The 17,658-nt window shown below is 40.6% G+C and overlaps 1 protein-coding gene across 4 annotated transcripts in view; it reads right to left on the bottom strand.

Annotated features, from left to right (window-relative positions):
* OSBPL6 (oxysterol binding protein like 6) overlaps positions 1-12,733 on the bottom strand; it is an 82,412-nt gene extending 69,679 nt beyond the window's left edge. For all 4 annotated transcript variants that reach the window (XM_065750593.1, XM_065750594.1, XM_065750595.1 and 1 more), the window contains exon 1: positions 12,663-12,733. The gene's annotated coding sequence lies outside the window, so the exon portion shown is untranslated. The remainder of the gene's footprint in view (positions 1-12,662) is intronic.
* Positions 12,734-17,658: the final 4,925 nt, after the last annotated feature.

Here is a 17,658-nt window from a genome sequence, read left to right as displayed (position 1 = left end):
GACCCCCCCGGTTCCCTGGGCAGCCTGTTCCAGCACTCAGCCACTAAATTCCTTGCACTATTTGGTTTTACAAAGTGAAGGAGAAGAAAAAAAAAGCCACAAACCAAAACAAACCAAAACAACACATACAACAAACTTTCACATTTTCAATTTTGAGCTAATGTGGGGGAGACATTTTTGCTGGATATTTACATGCAGGCCCTTGAGTTCGCAGCACACACTGTACCTCTGCTACAGACAGACTTAGAGGGGAAGGTGCTTAAGTCTGTAATTCTGGAGTGCTTGTGTTACACTTGGGCATCCACACTCATTTCCACTTGAATAAAGAGTATTTTAAGGACTTGGTACAATACTTAGATGCAGGAAGACAGGACATCTCTCTAAGGAAAAATGATGAAAATTAAAATGCAGTATAAAATACCAAATAATAGTATATGTTACATTGTTTTCATATCAGACTATAAGCTGAAATTTAATAATATACACTAGCACCAAAGTGAACAGCATTCTGTGGACAGTCTGCACTAACATATAGTCAAGAGAAGAAGTATATGTGGTACTATCACTTAGATTAAAGAGCAATCTAAATTCCACTGGGTTTAGGATAACAAAAAGACCTCCAGCAGTAAACAGCTGAACATAAATCCAGTTGTTTCAATTACTGCTGTCACGATTTCTCAGAAAGATGTAGAACCACAAGAACTTGCAGTTCTAGAAGGACAGAATCTCAGCCTGAAGAAGAGGACAGAACACTAAGCATTCTTTCATGATGACATCAGGCTTCTGCACTCTACCACTGAATTCTGCAGCTGCCAGGATCCTAGCCACACCTCCTCCTCTGCTGGCATCAATCACTGCAAAACTTCCTCCAAGATCTTGACCAGAGCGAAAAAGGCATGCTGCCATCACTTCCTCTGATCAAAACATGTTCAGTATGCATTCCTCTTTGTTTCTCTTCTCCTTGTTCACTGACCTTGGCAGATCAGGAACTATCAGTCTCAGTCTGAGAGCTTCCTACTCTTACCTGGGATGTTAAGAAATGCACATTTTCCACAGTAAGGTTCAACAAAATACAGACAGGTTGTCATGATAAATTCACGTGAATAAAACTGGTGGCTAAAATAAAAGCATCCTCTTCCCTATTTCAAAAGAACGACATATATTTATGCTGAAATACAACAGTTATGTGCTACAACTGAAGCAGAAAAACGGGATAGAGCTTTTTACTTCACATTTTGCTGACAGCGAAGAATTGAACATTTTGAGCCTGAAATTTTAACTCAGTTCATCAAATCTTCCTGAACTTGTAGTGCCATACAGCCAGGTTTGAAGTACAGCATCTTGTTTTTAAGTCTCTTGTAACTCTGCTGATTTCTTAGTTACTGATAAATTTCATAATCTGACATCAACATCTAGGCACAAGAATACTCCCGAATAAGGTACTACATACAGGAGGCAAAAGTAGTAAAAATGCTCTTATATTAAAAACCGAAAAAGGCACAGCAAAAATAGAAATACAGCTAAAGTTTTCTTTCTGCTCATCATTACCATTCATGAGTTGTGAGCGATGTAGCAGTTATAAATTCACATAAATAAAACTGTCTGGCTACCTTGATTCTGAGTGTTCTGTCATCTAGACAGTGAAAATACACAGTGGTGTATGTATTTACATGTAAGTGTTATCACCTAACCAAAAAATGAATTAAAAAAGCATCCTGTATTACACCATCCATAATACTTTCACTTTCACAAATAAATATTCATTTGACAGTTCAATCAGAGAACTCAGTTGCAAAGGGGTATCTAAATTCTACTCAGAAGTGAGTCTTATTCAGAGTTTTTCAGTTGAAACTATTTATGAACCTGTATACTTCCACTGAATGAACACTTACAGTCTTTTTCAAAGAACGCTTTAGGACAGTTCAGTATCCAAAAATGACCAAATATTTTGTTAATCTTGCAATTTATTTTATCTCAATATCAAATTTCAAGTTATTTTAGAGAATTCTTCCATCCTTTAGAGAAAAATTACTCCAACTTTAATAACAAGAGCTATTCTTTTTAAGTAACTCATTTTATTTTTGCTACGCTCCCTAGACCTTGACACTGGCTTGTAAGTCAGCATGTTTCCAAGTATATGTCAGAAATCTCAGCCAAGATGTCCAAAGCCATTTATATAGAAGAGAAACTCCCCTGCTATATGCAATACCTGCTCCAAAATTAGTCAACATCAGAAAACAGTAAAATAATTCTCCAGAGTCTACCAAACAAACAGTCTAAAAAAGACAAAAGGACTTGCAGGGTTAATTGCATTAGAACTGCATAGCAACACCTGACAATTAAGTGTTTTGGCAGTTTCCCAGCAGGCAACATTCTGAAAAGCAGATTAACAAGAAGAGAGGAATTAAAAAAATAAAAACAAAAAACACCACACTTGAGATATCCAAATAGAAATTGCACAGTTCTGGAAAGAAGAAACTCACGTTCATCCTTATTATCTTTGACTTAGCAAATATTATGAAGAAGACAAATTTTCCCAAGCAGACCTTTACCCTTAAATTTTGAAGAATTATGAAATTTACTTCTCTTAATTTTCTTTTACTCTTTGTTTTCAACTGTCTACAGCAAATAAAAAAGTGCATCGATCTTCAGTCCCACACAACTCCAAGCAGAGCCTCAGCAAGACAATGGCTAATTGCCAAATTACTGGTATGAATTTGAAGACTGTCGTTCATTCATTTCAAACCTTCACGCTTCAGCCTTTGAAACAAGATGCAAAATGACATATTCTCTCTTACATCTAGTAACACTGGAAGTGTTTTCCTTAATTTTGATTTTCTGCCATTTACTTTCTCCTTTAAGAACTTTCCTTTAAGATGGACTGTCCGTTATAGCTAGACTGTTTAATAACAAAGATGGAAAAATATGCTTGTGTGTAGATAAAGTATTGGAACATGGTACTAAATGTACCTAAGCATGTAAAATGTTAATTATAATGTAAAATATTGAAAAATGTTTCTCAACTTGCTGCAGGATTGCTAACCAAGTATACAACCACTGATATTTCCAGGTAGGGGAACATCTCTTAAGGCCATAATTAGAGCTACTGCCCTGAATGAGCGTTGCTTTGCTCTCTAGTCCATCCCTGTACTGCACCCTGAGCAAGGAAAGTGGGTTTATAATCTCATCCTAAATTATCCACTGCAATCAGGCATGTCCAAAAGGGAAAAATGTTTTAATTTTCTAGCACTGCATCCCTAAAAGCAAAGCCAGTTTGTGGGACATATTCAGTTGTTCTCCATACATGTTTTTTTCCCCACTATTTCTATTTATACTATTTTTTAGACCATCGGGTGAAACTTCATTCCACACAAGTCCATGTCAACCACTGCTCAAAAATACAATTATTTTATGCTAATGACAACTTTTCAGCAGTTTGAAAGCAAACATCATGGGAGAAACTTTACCAAAAGTCATTATTAGTATCATTACATGCAAGATCCACCTCCTCCCAGAATGCAGCACTGTTGACTTTATTTCTCTACTTGCATCTAGCAGAGCAAGCAGTTACCTCCAGTGCTCTCCTTATGTGTACATTTCCTTATTAGAAAAACAGAGATAATGAGCAAAATCCAAACACTGACATTTGCTATCTTTCACTTTAAACTTGTCACGTTACCTTTGATCGTGCCATTCCTTGCTGCTCTTGATAAACGTACAGAAACAGAAAGTTTCCATACATTCAAAAGTGCATATTTGCTTCAAATAAGAAAAATATATGTTCTCTAATACAGACCAAAGGTATTTTCAAAATTATGCTTAAAGGGAGATCTAGAAGCTCATGAAAGGTCAAACAATATGGAACAAATTAAATATATTTGGTTCATTCATGGTTCAAATGAAACATTCACCCTCCTAGCCTGAGGTGCTGGAACAAAGGTTTTAATAATCCACCACAATTCCATCATCCTTTGAGTATTTAATTCTTAGTCACAACCTATAGCTGGCAAAGAGGATAAAATGATAAACAATGAATATGCATTATACAAAATACAAAGAGAAATAAAGATTCTCTGTCTGATAAATGCACAGAATTCAGAAAAGCCTGGAAGCCTCACACTTCCTCATTTATCATTTAATGGGAAAAAATTGATACTACCTGAAAAAGCATTGATTTTCTGTGCTGCAATCTGTGAGAGTCTGAAAAAATTGAAAATCAATTTCTGCAGCATACTGCAATTGTTTAAAAGAAAAAACTTCAGAGAGGTCTGCTTGCATTACCTCTTGTATCTCATGATACAAATATTTATTTCTGTTCAGACTTGTCCTTCTAAACAGGAAACTTTCAGAATTTGTACCATTGCTTTTAAATCTGCTTTGGAATTGTTTAATTGTGTATCCATGACCAACAGAAATTGCAAATACATATCAATCACTGCCACTCAGAAATGAGACCTGACATTGCTATTAGGCATGAAGTCCATTGGGAAACAACTGATTTTCCTCGGTATGTTCACTCTGTGTATTTCAAAGCATTTTGTTTACCCTTTGTGTAACTTTTTTCCTAGAGAGTGAGCCAGGTTTCCATGTTATCATACAGCAGTAGGTACGAAAGGAACAAATATATATACTTGAACAGGTAACTGGATTGTAATAACTCAGAACAAGATCTAACATATCATAAAGCAGCACTGAAACGGAGACTGGCCATGTTCTTCACAACCGTTTGGTATGTTTTCATTTTCTTCAGGCAGTCACCATGAATAGGGCTTGTATAGCAACTTTGATCTGACACTCCACCCACAATGCCCAGCTTTAAGCCAGGTTACAGAGCTGACAATCCCACCCTCTCCGTTCTCAGGCCTCCCTAGAACATCTACTGAGAAGGCCAAAGACCTTCATACAAATAACAAGCCAGAATGCATGGTCAGCAGCAGGGGGGGGAGGATAGGCCTGGAGCATCACCAGGCCTGGATGCATGAATGTGCCCACATCTTCAGACACAGGACCCAGATTCGTGGAGGGGATCTGTTAGCAGGTCAGGAGTGATCTGCTAGGGGCAGAGGCAGAGTGATACCAAAGGCAAAAGCTGGAGAGGTATATCTGAGTGCTGGGAACCCAGATGACAAATGAAAGCCCGGGCAAGACTCCTGCTTCATCAGTTTCAAAAATAGGCTGCATATTCCTGAGAAAGTAAATTCCACCTATAAGCAGATTTATACAACATTTGCTTTTTCCTCCAGTGTTATATCACACAGCTATGACACATTTTTCACTGCAAACTATCCAAGAACCAGACAAGAAAACAGAACTACACTTTCCTCCAGATAGCTGAGGCCTAATAGCAGTTTGTTTCGATCACCTTTCAACATGGGTATATTACCAGAGATGTTAAAGTATAAAATTAATAAATCTGCCATGCCCTTCACAAGCATTTCTGAGCACATAACATTGTTTTCACAGCCAGATAAAGAAGGAAACAGAAGTAAAATAGAACATATACCTTGTCACTGAACACCTGTGGTGCCATTATTAAATACAACTTCCTTGTTGTGAGATACTGCTCCTTTTCTAGAGAGCACAAGAGCCTAGCTGGCATCAATCGCAGCTTTAATTGTTTAGGATTACTGTGCTCTAAATTTCTTCAACTGTCGTTATATTTTAGATTAATTCTGAAACTACTTCAATTCCTTAAACTCACAGGCATTGCAAAGCATGTCAAACTACATGGAAAGGTTTGAGGGTTAGCCTGCTCGACTAATTCTAATCCTCATATTCTAATCTGAAGCCTACTCTATTCATCCAGAAATCACATTGAACAAAATACACAGTCAGCATTGTATTAATTATAGGCAGAAGCCACCCATGCCATTTTCCTTCTGAGTTCAGACACACAGCAAAACTTATGGCAACCAGCACAGGGACACATTTCTTCTGCTAAATGCAATGTACGGCTAGTTTAATAAATAAAAAATAAAAAGAATAATAAAACACCTTACAATTTTCTTAAAGGACATTGTGTTTCAGGTCATTCAGAATCATATTCGGCAAACTGACCGCCAGTGTCATATGTAAGGCACACTGTCAGCTATAGAAGTCAGTGAGAGAAGCCTGCTCAGTGGACCACCATATGTTTTATAACTAGCTGCCCACAGTGTATCTGCAAATACGGGTCACAGTTAGGGAGAGAATAAAGAATTTTTTTTTTTCCTTCAGAAATTAGGTTATTTTTGCTTGCTATTTTCTCACTGAAATCATTAAACCAGGTGCCAGCTATTGCCTGGCCATAGTTACCAGGAGTTACACAAACAGAAAGAGCACAGTTGTCAAGTGTATGTGAACTGAGAGAGAGAAATTTCATTTAGACAGAGGCAGACAAAAAAGAAGAGGAATTTATGCATCAGCGACCATTACAATGACAGATACAGAATCTGTATTCTGTGTGGCTACAGAACATTCCAGCACCAGAGACACACTGACACTTGACATCCAAACTCACGCTCTGAATAAAGTATAGCTCCAGCTCATATCACATCTATTCTGTTTTCAGCAACTAGATTCTGGAATTATATTCTCTAGAAACATTAAAATCAAGAAACATAGATACAATTACTTTCCAGAGGGACATCTCATGCACATACTGGAGTCAGAGAGACCCCAAGATGACTTAACACCAACTGCCAGTTTCAAATCTCAATAAGCTGCTTTTTTTCCTTTCAACCAAGTATCCTTTCCTCTAACAGCCAACACCTTCACTCCCAGCTGATTCTTTTAGAGTGAACAGGTCAGAATTTGTCACTAACCTAACCATTCTAGCTCTGAATTTATTTCTGAGCTGAAAGCCCTTTTTATCTGGAACATTTGTTACTGTTGCTGTAGTTCTACACCAGCGACCTTGTCCTTACAGTTTTCCCAGGGCAACTACTACCAGATGGCAGTACAGCGACCTGGTACTCAAAACAAAAAAGAGAGAAAAATAACTAGTCCCCCACTAAAGGTTTCTTACTAGAGAAAATAAATTGAAGAAACATTTATCTTGTGTCCAAAACTGAGAAGTCTATCTGCATTTGCTTCCTCCCCATTTCTCAATTAATAGTGCCAATAGTTTCCAGAAAACAAGGAAATCAATTTTGAAAGACAGGCTGAAAAAAAGGAGTTAGAAGTTACTTTTCTGAAGAAGATCACAAGCATTTCAGGCAACCTTGAGTAGTTCAGGCATAAAAATCCTCATATATTAGAGTGTGGTCAAGAGTCTACCTGTGGTCCCACTGCAGAAACAAGGCTGACCACACAGAGGAGAGACTGCGAGGTGAGAGATGGAACTGGAAGCAGAATCACCAGCTTAGGATCATTCCTGTGAGATGTTCACAGAAACTGATCTTGACCCAAATCTTCTTTAGCATTATCTCACCCATACTGGGTTTGTGACAGCCGAACAGAGTGGGGTAACTGCAAGAATAGAAACACACTGCTCAGTAGCACATAATCTAGTCTCGCTTTATTAAGCGGAAGGAGTGCAATGCGTGGCCACAAACTTCTGTTTCAGTTTGTCCATCCTGTGAAACGTGCCCACAAACCAAAGTCCAGGGGAGACCACCACCAGGGATACAGGGGAACATGACATTCATTCCCAACAGCTCAATATGTCCAAGGCCTCACTAGTGGCCTGGGCCTCACAATGGGCTATTCTGCATCCAGCTCTGCCTTCTACGTGCCAGAAGTATGTGCATGTCCTGTGTCAGGTTTACCCCCACCTGCCGTTCAGGTTTAAATTATTTATTGCTTTCTTATTTAACTGTTGTCATGAGCCATCAAAGGGTGCTCAAACTCCATAGTCCCTATCTCAGGTCAACTAGCATTCATCACGCTCTTCTGCAACTCTTTGGTCTCTCACCCCAAATATATTACGAAAGGTGTGAGGTTAGCAACAACTATAGAATGAAGTTCTAATGATTCTTCCTTTTCCAAACTCCTCCAGGACTAATCAGGTCAATGACAGCTGGGCAGATGTAAAAGCCAAGATCTCCTTTCTCTGGGCAGGCAACCTTCATAGAATAGCACAGGTTTCGTCACATCTTTCCTTAAGGCAACCAGAGCTTATTTATTACTTTGTGGAAAATCTTTCAGTTCGTCATCTGAAAAAGGGTGTCGCAAACCAAGAAAAAGTACCTTTAAACTGATTTATGCATCATTCTCATACACCCTTACTTTGGGTTTCATACCTTTCACAACAAATCAGTCCCAGGTATGTGCCTGACTATACTGGCACAAAGGATTTAATACATCATTCTAATATATTTAAATTCTGCATGAATATTACTCACTTGAGTCTCAACTCAACTGGAGTCAATAGGTGGTATAGAAAAAATTTGTAGCAACACAACATCACTTAAACTAGAAGAAAGGGCATGTTAGAGAAAAGGGCATGTTAGAGAATAATATCTTATACAGATAAATTAATGCAACCTTCTTTACACCACAAGTAAATGCAACCATTAGTTTCTTCAAGAGAAGTGCTCTCCACTAGTATTAAAATTTATTTGCCTTTGAGGAATTCAGGAAATAAATAAATAAATAAATAAATAAATAAAAAGAACAATAAGGAAACTATTTAACTTTGTTTCAAAATACAACTGTTTGCTGCACTGAAGCATTTCATAGGATAGCTGCAAAAGGTCTTCTAATACAACTAACTGTAATACAGTCTCAGGGCAGTGGTCACAGCACCAAGTTACTGGAGTTAAGTAAGTATTTGAAAATGTTCTCAGACACAGGGTTTGTCTTTTGAGTGGTTCTGTATGGACCCAGGAGCTGGACTCAATGATCCTTGTCCCTTCTAACTTAGGACATTCTACATTCTGATTCCAGACCCCTCCCCTCTAACTCTTTTTAAACTGCAATTTTCAGCAGCTGTCAGTGGTATTTTTCTATTACTCATCTTTTTCCCTACCTTACTACTTTAACTAGCATATTCAGCCCAGAATCTTCCTCAAAGGAAACTGGCTTGACACCCTGTGCATCATGACACTCATACTCTTCTCCTGTCTTCCATATCCCATGCTTTAGCCAACCCTTTGACCAGCTTATGAGCTGCCAGCACTGAAAAGCTCTTCAGAAGGCAAAAGCTCCAAAAGAGGGATGTGCTACAAAAACCATTCACCAAGAAGCACGCAGACCCATTTAAAGAAAGCTCCTCACTGCCTACGTGTGTGTTCTGACTTACAGGAAATAGCTGGAAGATGTAGGTTTCTATTTGCAGCTTGGAAAACATAGGTATGCAGGCAGTGAAATTAATTGCAAAAATACACAAAATATACAAAATATACAATATACACAATATACAAAATACCACTCATATCATGTGTAATACTAAAATTTAGTATTTTAAAATTTTCATAATATTTTAATCAAATATTTTGATCAAATCTAGCTACCACCTCATTTCATAACTTCCTTCCCATTACACCTCTCGCAATTGGAGCTTCCCCATCACCAAAGCCATACTTTGAATCTGCTGAGAGCACAACACCCTTCATGTGGCCTGAGTATATTTACTCTCATTTGTACACAATACTTGCTGCTACCCCCTCTGACATCTAGAACCTTTAAAATTCAACCAAAAATAGAAAATAAAAAGAACAAAACCCAAAGTAAGCATTTGCTTTAGTGTTCCAGTGGGAAGAACCTTTTTAAACTCATTAAAACCCAGCTTAGAAAAGAAACACAACCCTAGAGGAATTTTTTGAAGAAATTTCTCTTAGAAGTACAATTGCCCACAGTAACATTTCCCATGAAAATTATCTACAGAAACTGCTGCCTCTTCCCATGCCAGACATCATCAAAACCTTCAAAAACTGCAAGCATTTAGTTACTAGGGGAAAAAAAAAAAAAAAAAAAAAGAAAGAAAGAAAGAAAGAAAGAAAGAAAGAAAGAAAGAAAGAAAGAAAGAAAGAAAGAAAGAAAGAAAGAAAGAAAGAAAGAAAGAAAGAAAGAAAGAAAGAAAGAAAGAAAGAAAGAAAGAAAGAAAGAAAGAAAGAAAGAAAGAAAGAAAGAAAGAAAGAAAGAAAGAAAGAAAGAAAGAAAGAAAGAAAGAAAGAAAGGAAGGAAGGAAGGAAGGAAGGAAGGAAGGAAGGAAGAAAAAGAAGGCCTCCTAGTTTTGTTTTGTTTCTATCATCAAGCACACCAGAAAATCTCTGAGAAAGTGTTTGAATGGTCCAATGTTTAAAAGAAAAACCATTATAAAAGATGGAGAAAACAGACAATACTTCACTATACCATATATATATACACATATATATAGTGTCAAGAGATGACTAAACCATCAGGACCAGCTGCCGTAGGTATGCACACACACATGAACACAGACACACACCCCTCCAGCAGTACCCTGTTATCTCCCCTTGCCACGCTGGGAGTGGTGACAGCAGGTTCTCCAGCTGACACAAGAGGATGGGCCTGGTGGTCACCGTCCCGTGGGAAATACAGCTCTCCTGGACAAAACCACATCATACCGGAAGCCTAAGTTCTTGGAAACCTAAAGAAATATATGGGGGGAAAAAGCAACAGCAATAACACAGAGAAAACCCATGCAAACACTGCATGCATTGGGCATATAACAGCGAAGCCAATCACTTCTGTCACACCAAGAAATCTGGAGGCACTATACTGCAGGAAGGTGAGGCACCAGGGGGCAGGCACATGTGTACAGAGGAACCAAAGGAAAACAAAGTAGAAAGGCAAATGCCTGCTCCCTTCATCTCAGACCCGGGTAGAAGGAAGAAGTCACATCTCCAGAAGAACATGCAGGAGAGCAAGAGGCCAGGGGCTGTCCCACCAAGGCCTTACTTTCCCATGGCCACAGCATCTTTGCAGAAGGGTCCAAAGGGATTGCTCAGTCACAGAGTATTACTAACACCTGTGAGCAAAGTTACATCGTTATCAGCTGGATGAACAATTCATTCAAACAAACATAGGTAGAACTGCCCTTGTACAGCTGGGCTTGAAAGTAACAACTCCTTTCTACAACTAAACCAATGTTTTCTTACCCCTGCGTGGAACTGAAGCGGAACAAACACAAGAAAAGGAGCAATAGAAACATGGAGCAACACTGACACATATATACACGATATGAGTGGGCAAAGAACACAAAGGGCCAGTGACAAGAAACACTACTGACAACAGCTCTACATTGTGGCTTGCCAGAACTGCGAAGGAGCGCACAGAAAACCCACAGGAGGTGGAAGACATGGGCATGAGGAACTACAGCAGCACTGAAAGTACTTCTTTAAATATAAACCTCTTTAGGGTATTTTAAATAAGAAATGTTTAGGTTGTACATCTCTTAAGTTATCTTAATTGGAAAGAAAAGAGACAGCAGCCTTTCTCTTGTGTGAATTTTTTAAACCAAATTGAAAGAAAAACACATGCGTTACATGTACGTAAAAATAAATGTCCCGTTAAGCTTGTAAGACACTGTCACCAGTACCACCACATCTGCTTAACCTCTCAGGTCAAGGTCATGTCATCCATACAAAGATGGAAAAATGTTTAATTAGAATACCCAAAGCACCACAGATGAAGGCTGGTCATTAGAAGAAAGCTAATATAAACCAAGCATAATTATTCTGCACGGAAACCAACAGATATTTGATGAGATGTTCATCTTTAAGCTGGTATCATTCTGCAAACTAATCATCTGGAGAACAGAAAATCTGTTCAGAAAGCAATTAAATGTACTAATTCCATTAAAATTGAGCTGATACAGTTAATTGTTCTCCTAAAATAGCTATTTCCTCACACCTTCACCGGAAAGCTTTTTCATCAGTTCTGTGAGAGCCTATTTAAGGCATCACATCACTCAGCACCACGCCAGCACTGGGTACCCTGCTGTCACCCTGCAGCTCAGCCTGACTTTGGGTTCCTGCCTGTCCCCAAAGAGCACCACGAGCCTTTTTGATGGCCTTGCCGTTGGCACCACATCTGCTTTGCCAGGCTTCGGGAAGAGCGGCAACAGCGTGCTCTTGAAGCACGCCAAGATAGCTATAAAATACAACCAAATGACGGGCCAATGGCAAAGCCACGTCAGATGGACGTTGTGAGCATCAGCACTTCTGGGAAACAGATGACTTCCAAACCAGTGCTGTAATAAATTCCTGCATATTTAAAGAGCTCGCGGGGGTTTTGCAGCGCCGCTAGAAATTGGGAATACCGATAGCAGGCCATTCTTGCTTTATCTGTTTGTTTGTTTACTCATTTATTTTGAGAGAGAGAGGGGCAGAGAATGCAAACACAAAGGTACCTCGAGAGCTCATCAACTTCACCACACGTCCCCCTGCGCACCGCAGCGGAGCGGAGTTTACCGGGGCATTTCCAGCCGCTCCGCAAGGGAGAGGACAGAGCCGCATGCGGCGGAGAGGGGCCGGGAGCGCTCCGCGGTGCCGCGCTGCCGGTTACATAACCGCGGCTGCTACAGATGCTCCGGCTTCGTCCCCAGCCGAGCCTCCCGCAGCTCTCGCTGCCTCACCCAACCCCGGCTCCCGCTTCGGGCCCGCTGCCGCACTCCCGTTCCGCCGCCCACTCGGGCGCCGTTCGCCGGGCCCGGCATCGCCGGGCAGCGATGCCAGCAGCGCCCCCACGGTCCACCCCCGCCCGGTGGGGCTCACCTCCTCGCCGGCATCCGCGGCTCGTCCCCGCTGCGGCCCGGCCGGCTACTCCCCGCCGTTCCCGCTGCCTCGCTCGCTCCCTCCCTCCCGCCGCAGCTCCCCGCCCGTCTGACGGAGGGGGCGGGCAGCCACGCCGCGCCGCCGCCGCAGCCCCGCCGCGCCGCCCCCCGCCAAGGTGCCCTCCTCGCAGCCACCTACCGCAGGGACGAGAGGACCAGCCGGAGGGGATGGGAGGCGTCGGGCAACGGCGAGGAGCGAACCGCGGGCTCACGAAGCGGGGCCGCGGCGGGCAGCGAGCATCGGGACTGCTGCCGCGGTCAGGTCTGCGTGGGGATATAGAAGGACGCGGGCAGCCGCGGGACGCGGTGACGCGAGAAGCAGCGCGGGGCTCGCGTCGGGAAGGGCTCAGGACGACGGGACCGGGGCGACGGCGGGGGGTCCGCCCGCGGCGGTGCGGCTGCGCTCCGGTGAGCGCCGTGCCCGGCCCCGCGCTGCCGCTCCGCCCCAGCTTTGCTCTTTGTCCTCTGGTAACGAGAGGTTGGGGTGGGGGGGAGACGCACCAGGTGCTCTCGCAAACCGCGAGACGTTGCTCCCTGGCTCCCTAGGTTTACTTTCTTATTTATTTGTTTTTTCCAGCAGATCAGCCGTTACGGTCCTTATGACAGCCCGTGACTCCCCCATCTCACCTCACCGGGCAGGAGGCTGCACTGCTCATGCAGAGCCACAGCTGAGAGCCACAGGTCACCCCCACGGACAGGGTGTGTGCGTCCAAGAAAAGGAATTGAAAGACCTGGAGAAGGAGATGGTGGGGATGACTTCAGTAATAAAAGGGGGGGAAAAAAATCTGACACAGTCCATAGAAAAAGTAGTGAAAGATTTATAGGGCTCTAGCAATGCAATTATTGGGCCTAGCATTGTGTTTTATTTCCTAACTTGCCAATACTTAAACCAAAGAGAAAATGACACATAGAAAACACAATATTTTGTTCAAATGATAATTCTTAATCTTACATAATTATCTGAAGCATTCCTTATGATGAAAGGATGTAAAACTTTTCAGTGCTCCATGCAAGGATGTTTTCTCCTCTAGTCACAGTAGTGTTGTATCTCTGTTGCTGCTCACGGTTAGCATTGGTGCTTACATTTGGCATACCACTATCCTCCATTTTGAGTAGTAAATCAGATGAACATCCAGTTTCTTTCCCTTATTCTGACTACCAAACACATCACTGGCTGTCTTTGAGTCCTCCCATGGGCTGAATTATTTAGAATACTTATGGCTGAATAGTGTTGCACCTAAATAGCCTAAAACTTCTCCTCCAAGGACCAAGAATCTCTGATTTTTTCCAATGGTACAAAATTACTCATGGTAAGAGCCAAGGGGAAGATATGTGCAGCTGTAGAAGGGCCTCACCATAGTGAGTGGGCAGAATGACATCAGAAGAAATTCTGTGGTCCTAACTGCAAACTAATGTAAACAACAATTAAAATAATCCTAACAAAACATACATCATAACAAACTCTAAATTAACCTTTCTCACTGGGAACTGTTGTGAATAGCTTTCTGCAAACATCAGCTTGCTGCTCATCGGTAGTCAAGGAGGCAAAAAATGTTAGGAATTGCTCCAAAACTGACCGAGAACAAAGTGGAATATCTCATTAAATTGCCACATAAATCTCTTGTGTATTTGAATACCATGTAGGGTTCTGGCTCCTTCACATGGAAATGGAGAACAAGAAAGTGTACAGAGCTAAAGGAATAGTCAGGGGTATAGAATTTCATCCATGTGAGGAGAATTGCTAACTGTTAAACAGAGAAGGAATTGCCTTCAGATCCATACGATCATGAATGAGATGTAGGAACCCAAAATGAAACAACCACGTGCCATTTTTCATTTTTCAAAACCTGAGGGCAACACTGCTAATGTTCAGGCAGCAGGTTTAAGACAACAGCTGCAAAGAACTTCCCTGTACAAAATGTTCCTAAATTGCTTAGCTTGCTGTGACACAGCACTATGGAGCTGAAGGCACAGATGTTTTTAAACAGGGATGATGTGAAGGAATGAACACTAGATTTAGCTACTTAGCTAAGCACAATAATTTCATTTTCAGTGCCTGCCCATTGCTTGCTAGAGCTGCAAGAAGGGACACTCTTCACATGCCTTGTTCCAACGCTCCCCTGAGCATCAGATGGTTGATTCTTTTGCTTAAAAATCTAACAGTGGGTAAAATACCTTCGCAGGCAATCAGTTTCTGAGAACTACAATTAAAGATGTCCTTATTAAATACATGAAACTGGAAGTCTGACAAGCAAATCTGAAATAAAGTTTGGCAGAATTCCAGGAATCCTTGAAGACAAACATATGATAAATCGGCCAGAGTGGTTGTATCTCATATAAACAAAATCTGTGTGGTTGATACTCTGTACAGATAGTTATCTCCACTCAGAGAAGTGTTTCATACTTATTTCATACTTCATTTCAGCAACGTATAGCGATGCCAAGGCCCATGTTCAGCAGGATTTATACTGTTTCTTTTACTATTTCGACTGCAAAACTAAAGAAGCATAAACTTGTTAAAAATATAGGTGAAAATTTCTGATGTTTTCTCTATATACACATAAATGAAATTCAGTAGACACTACGTAAAACTGAAATTGTATTAACAGCAGAAGAGATCTGAGGAATATTTTTTTCAATATCCGTTTGATGCAACTTTTATTATAGAATGGTAAGAAACATTTCTGAGACATGTGCATGCTTTTACAAGCCTGTGGACTTTTCAACTTCTAGTTGAAAAAAGTCAGCGGTTCAAGACAGAGTGCATGCGTTCATATGTCATCATCTTTGATTTTGTTTCACTGATTAAATATAACCACTCTGCTACTGCTGTCCTTACACGGAACAGACACATTAGAAGAGGGATTTAGTGTGCCCAGGATGAGGACAATCAAACTTCTGATACTTAAAATAACTTGCAGCTTTCTTGCAATTTTGTTTGTGAAGTTGCTTATCATTTAACTTAACAGAAAATATTTCCAGTATGTATTTGCATTTCCGAATAGGGTTTTTACATCCACACAACTAAATTCACTCTGTTAACTTTGTGCTGGATTTCTTAAAGTGACAATTGAAAATGTTACTCATTAGCAGTTTCAGAAAACAGAACTCCGTCAGAACGGCAGGAAGAATGACCACAGTTAAGATTCACAAACACTTTCTCTAACTATAGAGCCAGATCAGGTCAGCAGTTAACTCTCTGAGTCTCAGCAAGGCCCTGCAGATGTTCTGTACTAAGTTATCTCCTGGGAAAGTTATCACTAGTTGCATCACATTTTAAAGCACTGGTTCAAAGTTTCACCCCTTCTACTTCCTGTCTTCTGCTGAATGCTTACAGATTCCTAGACCACTTTTCTGAGAGCCTCGAGAAAGCTGATAAACAGCTCTAGGGCCTCTTGAAATTGCTTCAGAATATAAATGCTTGTTACCTTTTCTGGTGTGCTGAGGAGACTGGTTTCTCACAAGAAGCCTGGGAGTCATTATGCATCATTGGAGCTAGCAAGTAGATGACAACGTGATACTCGTGCATCTCTTCCCAAGCTCGAGTTTGCAGACTTTCAAGAATAAATCAAGGTAAAATTAGTATGAGTAGTCAGGTGCTTATGACTACAGTAGATAACGATAACCTTACTATTTAGCTCTTACATTTTTCTGCTGTCTGAATTTGACTTTGAGATCATATGTGTGGATTTATTCATCTTTAACGTAAGGATTTTGCCCTGGGTTTGTACACTAATTGGTTCTTGCATTCTCTGCTTAGCATTTCAAAGGTGTTAAGAAGGTGTGGGTTAATTATGCCAAAAATTAGCAGGAACCACATCACAGCAGCATCATCAACGATCACATAAAAGTCTGATTGATATGCAAATCACTTGTAATCCAATTAATGTGATTCCTTACAGTCTACATCCTAACTACTACTTAATGGTACTTCAGCACTATACAACCCACAGTGGATTTTACCTCAAGAAGTTCCAAACTCCGTAGATCTGCAAGAGATAATTGCTTTAGAGTCTGTATTTGACATCCAGCTTTGACTGACAAACTACAAAATCCCGTCCACAAGCATGTTTTCTACTGAAGTTTTGTTCTTGGGCTAAAAGCCCAGTGGTATGGCAAGAATAAAGCAGTTCCCCTTCATTCACAGTAACATGAATTCTAGCTTTTATACACCTATATTTCCTAATTAAAAAATTAAAATAAGAAATACATTGTAGAGTGTTTGTTCTAGGCTATCTTCATTATACACTATGTATTTTAATGGCTTTCTGTTTGAAACTTACTTAATACGCTCTCCACAATTTGGGTTTTTAAACTCAAATTTGACAAACAAATTTTAACACTTTTTTTTTTTAATCCATCATATTAGATAGAAAGGGCAAGTCTAAAATTTGCCATACCTATAGAACACTCATTGAATTACTTCCATTAATATTTTTCTCTGAAAAGTCTGCATGTGCAGAGGCAGAATTGAGCAGAATTTGACAGCTCTGCTGGTAGCAAAAATGCAATCTCTTCTCTGCCATGTACATTCTTAATACTCTGTTTTACTTTATGGCATTTCAGCTTTGTTTTTACTCTTCTTTCATCTCCACCATCAGTGTAAAACTCCTGCTTCTGCTTTACATGAAACAATTAAAGACATGTATATTAGTGAGAAGCACAAAACTTAAATTGTGTGTGATTATTTTCCTTCACATAGCTGTTTCCATTCAAGAGTAAGCCAAAAGAGTCACGCATAGGGAGTGTGGCTGTGCTTTTGAGCTGCAAGGCACATAGATCATACAGTACTGAAGAGCTTTTCAAAAGCTGTGATTTACGGTGCCTAGGAGGCACCAAGGCCATGAAGGCCACCGCCCCTCCAAGCAGCTGCTCCTCACAGCTTCCACAAAGTATTTTTAACCGGGCAGAGGGCACAGCTGAAGAGTGCTCTGTGT

This window comes from Cyrtonyx montezumae, unplaced genomic scaffold (genome assembly GCF_038088225.1).
Source record: "Cyrtonyx montezumae isolate F1298 unplaced genomic scaffold, pur_monq_1.0 scaffold_7, whole genome shotgun sequence".
In the NCBI taxonomy this organism is placed as follows: domain Eukaryota; kingdom Metazoa; phylum Chordata; class Aves; order Galliformes; family Odontophoridae; genus Cyrtonyx; species Cyrtonyx montezumae.
This window is presented reverse-complemented; position numbering and strand designations above follow the sequence as displayed.